The sequence below is a fragment of the Pseudochaenichthys georgianus genome, chromosome 6 (genome assembly GCF_902827115.2).
Source record: "Pseudochaenichthys georgianus chromosome 6, fPseGeo1.2, whole genome shotgun sequence".
Classification (NCBI taxonomy): domain Eukaryota; kingdom Metazoa; phylum Chordata; class Actinopteri; order Perciformes; family Channichthyidae; genus Pseudochaenichthys; species Pseudochaenichthys georgianus.
The window spans coordinates 11,691,054-11,696,809 of record NC_047508.1 but is presented as its reverse complement, the minus strand read 5'-3'; positions in this window follow the sequence as shown (position 1 = coordinate 11,696,809).

Here is a 5,756-nt window from a genome sequence, read left to right as displayed (position 1 = left end):
CCCGCCCTGGTCCTACTTTTTTTTTCACAGACCCCTCCCATCCCCCCCCCCGGTAACTGAGACCCATCATGGGATTAGCGCGTGCGCGTCTTCGATATGTTCCAATCACTGCGTGCAGACCGCCCCTCCCGCCCAACTCCCTTCTGTAGCAGCTTTCTCCTTCCCTGCGTTCCTCCTCCCCCCTTAGTTTTTCTTACACAGATATATCTTTCTATATATCTGTCTTTCTATCCATCTATCTATCTATCTATCTATCTATCTATCTATCTATCTATCACTTCTATTTGTATTTCTCTCTTTCTTTTACTTTTCTTTCTCACCTACCTGTGGGTGAGGGTGAACCTCAGAAATCAGCAGTTGTCCTGATAAACTGTTAGCCATGTAAACTGAGTGCACATGTTCACCCTGATGATGTGTTCCGCCAGTCAACATCATCATCACCATCATCCTCATCATTATTGTCATCATTGAAGCAGAAGACTGCCTGAAAACGAAGTAGTTCATCTCTTCTGCAACCAGCAAGCAGAGATTCCATTCTCCAGGGAGTGTAAAAGCTCTAAAGTTTTCAGAGGGATTTAATTAAAGCTGCAAACAATTCCAAACAGACATGGTTAAGGCATAACAGTTTGAAGAAAAAACACCAAAATATCAGAAAACATTTAGCATCTTTAGTAGCGTGTCAGCGATGAAAGACACCACAGGGAGGTGCAGCAATGCAGAAAGTGTGCCAAATGAGCACCCCAGGGAACAAAACCAACAGGGAGGCACACACAGGGCAGGTGCTTTTTAAAGGAGCATTCCAGTGAATACATATGACACAAACATAGTGTTCAAATTTGATGCAGCACAGGGGGAGATATCTTGCCCATCTCATTGGACACGCTTTACTTCCACGCCTTGAAGTAACTTGACAGCATCTTTTATTAGCTTCTAGCCGTGTTTTTCAAATTCTACACTTAACAGGTTTTCAGTTGGAATTTGTCATATCAAAGCCTGAGCAGAGTCTTTTTAACTGAGTTCTTTTCTTAGTGTTAAGAAAGCTCTCCGCAGTGATACAATCAATAGTGAAGCTGTGTGCATGTGATGAACAGGTCCTCGCTCATCCACGTGCGCTGCTGCCGGACGCTGGTTGACGCTGTGGTGCACTTCCGTAACTGTGGGAGACAGAGGAAACTAAATAACTTGATTTGCATGAAATGTGATGCACTGGAAATGACATAGTGCTATTCTTGTGCTATACCAAATAGTGCTTCTGTCTGACTTTATTGAATCTCTGATTAGATGGTAGCAGTTCATATGTGCATCGATTTGGAGTCAAAAGGGCCAATGGCATGGAAGCTGTTGAAAAGAAATAAGACTTGTCATAACAATGTATAAATAAAATAGAAAAAGCATTAAAATCTCATAATAATATATATGTGTCTTTCTCGTCCAGTAAATATTACAATTGTGCATTGAATTGGAGTTAAATGGTCACGTAACATGGTATCTACTTAAAAACATGTTGACTTTACATAAAGAAACTGCTGAACTTTCATTACAATATTCATTAGAAAACCACTGAAATCTTCAGAAGGAGATGTGGCTTATTTCATGTATGTGTTAGTTCTGCATGCATTTGGAGTGATATGGTCACATGATTTAAACTGTGACACTTTAAAACCAACAGCAAGTGAATATGTGCAGAAAACTGGAATATGCTACATGTTATGTTCAGTTATGGCCACTTTAAATGTGCTCTGTGATATAGTTAGTTAGTTTGAGATTATTCCACTGCACTGCTGCACTGCACATCTTTTGAATTGATAAAGTGTGTCTGTCAAGCTACGTCTTGTAAAGTAGCTATTCCAAATAACCCGAAAAAACACACACACACACACACACACACACACACACACACACACACACACACACACACACACACACACACACACACATGAACCGTACTTTTAACAATTTTGTAAGTGAGCAGCCCCTGAATATGAATTATTATTTTTTACATTGTCAACCCGATAACCTTTCGAGAACCAAGATATGTGTATATGTGAGACAACTTTTAATGTAAGCAGTATGAATTAGCCTATTGTAGTTGACTTCCACATTTTATTATATTATTCGCCGTTAGTTCATTTGGTCTAATTTCAATACTGAAATAAATCATATATATTATTTGTGATAATTTCCCTTTAATCTCTGGTCTGTTTTCATTAGTTTTTTAAGTCTTCAAATGTTTCCTTCTGCCAGTTTTTTTTCCGTCAACTACCTTGTTTTTATTCTCCTTCCCTTTTCTCATCATTCTATTGTTTTATTTTTATTTTTCTCTCCCTCTTGCTCCTCCGTACAATTCCAGTCCCCTCCCTCTCCTTCCCTTCTCTCATGGTTTCTCCCTCCTCCTCACTTCCCCTGTCTTTTCCCTCCTTGTCTTTGCCCCCCCCCCCCTTTCCCCTCTGTCACTGCAGTCCTCCTCCCTGTCTCTCCGCTGCTGGCTCCTCTCTCCCAGGGGTTTCCCCCTCAGCCTCTAATACGAGCTGACGGTGAATGACAGGCTGAGAGGACTTCTCAGATGCAGAAGAAGAGACAACTCTCCTCTCTCTCTGTGTGTCGTATACGCTCAAATACAGATGTTGTCACACATTCAAATCCACATTTCCTGTCCTTGTCGTTGTTCTTTAACAATTGCAACGTGTCTGTGTGTTAGCTGTCTAAGGTTGTCAGAGGCACACAGGCGGAACAGAGCCTCTTGTTTTCCAGGGTGACACCAGCCTGACTGCAGTTTATCTGGACTGACAGACAGGAACAAGCTGCCACTACACACCTACTTTGTCCATGTGTGTGTCCACCATGTACGTGAATCTGAGTGTGATTAGAGAACAATCACCGATATCATAGTGTTGGGGAAATACTGAATGTATTCTTCTAATATCAGAGTAGCACATGATAACAAAGGCCCAACTTTAACTGCGTACATGACAGGATGTATGATTACCAGAAGAGTGTCAGGACACACTGCTTTAAGGCCCTGTCACACTGTCCCGAAATTGACACCCGATGGACACACGAATATGAAATTGTGAATTTCGCACGAAGATGGCCCCGAACCACACACGAAGGCAACATTTACATTACATTTAAGACATACAACTGCAATGAAAGTACCAAAAACAATTATGTTACAGTACTATGATACTGTACTGATATCTTCAGACTTTGTTCTTTACTTTCTCCGTCTTTATATGTAGAAAATATTACGCTTTCTCCGTAATGTTGTTTCCATAACAACAACAATTTCCTGTCAACTGTCCTTCAAAATAATATATTATATCCTTTTTAGTTTCACAGAACACAAATTGGGTTATTTACTTAATATATTTACATGATTTTGTTGTGCAATAAAACAACCCGATGGACACAATAAAGGAAATGTTCAAATTCGGCTGTGATCGTAGCAACATCGGGCCATTCGTGAGGGCATCTTAAGCCATCGTATGACCGCCGGTGGAGTTTCTCAGGCTCCGGCAGCAACTTCGTGAGCGGAGGCAAAATCTTTGGCATGCCAACAAATTGCCGAAGGACCTTGCGAAGGTTCATTTTCGTGTTGAATTCGTGTGTCAATTTTGCCCTTCGTAAGGCCATCGTGAGGGCATCTTGTTATCCTCGGTGCCATCGGGCATTCGCCCCGATCAGAGTGAGGGTGAATGCACCGATGATAACACGAAGATGACACGATTTGACAAGATGCCCTCACGAGTGCCTTACGAAGTTGCCGCTCACAAAGTTGCTGCCGGAGCCTGAGAAACTCCACCGGCGGTCATACGATGGCTTAGATGCCCTCACGAATGGCCCGATGTTGCTACGATCACAGCCGAATTTGAACATTTCCTTTATCGTGTGTCCATCGGGTGTCAATTTCGGGACAGTGTGACAGGACCTTTAAGCATATGATAGCTATGTGACAACGATTAACGTGATGATTCAGCCTCTATGGAGATAGACATATGACAAGCATGATTATTTCTGACGTGGGTTTTAGCTAATCTAAACAAAACATTATATACTACTTTGAACCGGTATTCCTGCATCTTGTGACTCAGTAACACCCTCTCTTGTATATAAGAATTTGAAGGACACTGTTCAAGAACTAGTTGTACCATATGCTCTGATGACTACTTCCATTCTTGCAAGGATAATAAATACATGGATCCTGATATTGAAGCACAAGCCGGTGACGAGTGATATTTTTCGTCTCTGGACTACGAGGCCTGTTTTCTCATCCAAATGCCTATCTGTCCACCTGCCAGCCTAATTAACTCTCTCTATCTGTCTCTCATACTTTGTTGTCTATCTGTCTATCTATCTGTCTGTCTGTCTGTCTGTCCGTCTGTATGTCTGTATGTCTGTCTGTCTGTCTGTCCGTCTGTCCATCTGTCTGTCTATCTGTCTGTCTATCTGTCTGTCTGTCTGTCTGTCTGTCCGTCTGTCTGTCTGCCTGTATGTCTGTCTGTCTGTCTGTCTGTATGTCTGTCTGTCTGTCTGTCTGTCTGTCTGTCTGTCTGTCTGTCTGTATGTCCGTCTGTATGTCTGTATGTCTGTCTGTCTGTCTGTCTGTCTGTCTGTCTATCTGTCTGTCTATCTGTCTGTCTATCTGTCTGTGTTGCATTTATATTTTTATATTTTTGTTCAGTGTATATATGTTCAGCTTTCTTTTATTATGTTCATACTTTATTATTATTATTATGATTATTATTATTATCTATCCATCTAAGATAATATTACGTAGTACAGTATAACCAGCAGCCAGCATATTGTGAAGTAAATATGGCTTTAGTTAGTTGGCATATTGTCTGGAAAGAGTCCTATAGTCGTCACTGCACTACAATGTGCTGTTCTGAAGCTAATTAGGTGTGAATGCTGAAGGGAACAAGTATTACTTTTTCTATTTACAGGCTTAATTAAAAAAAAAAAAGGGATAGGGATGCATGATAATTATGTCGCTATATAGTCTTAAATAGACCGTGTCGTCTGGGGCTATTCTTTCTTTAGACAAGTAACATATATCTTGCTGCATATAGGGTTATTTCCTCTGTGTGATTGTCAAATTCCTGCTGATATGACATCACAGTGTCTGTCCCATCCGCAAGGAAATTGTCAAATTCAGTATTTATTCTACATGTCATTTGCCATTAGCGGTGCAGACAGGGCTGCAGCAATTTTAGACTGCAGATGTGAATTTTGTAAGGAAACATATCTCCCAACAGCTGTGCTGTATTCAGTTGAAAACAAAAAGATGTGACAGAGGAGGATCCTGAAGAAAAGAGACAGGGCCCACGTAACAGCTGAGTTTAACCTCTTCTACTCAACAGCTGACAGGAGTCAACACCAAAGCTCGAAATAACCAAATGTCTGTCGTGATCCGTTCAAAAAGACTTTAAGAAAATGTTTGGATGACAAGACAATTTTGAGAAATTCATTTGTGTCTGTTATTATACATACAAACACAATATATCACACCTCCCACTGTGATTTTCCCATTTAAGATAGCTGGACTACAACACTGCTCACGGCCACAGTTGTCACATGATCACCTACAAGAAAAGAAAATAAGTTTTAAAAGAACATTTTGCTGTGGGTACAATGTATTTAATTAATCATTTGATTTGATTTCCATCAATATTACATTTGTATATATTATCTATTTGTACCTCACTCTCCCTAAGACCTCCCCGAAGGTGGTTTCCATGAGTGGAAAGTAATGTTTG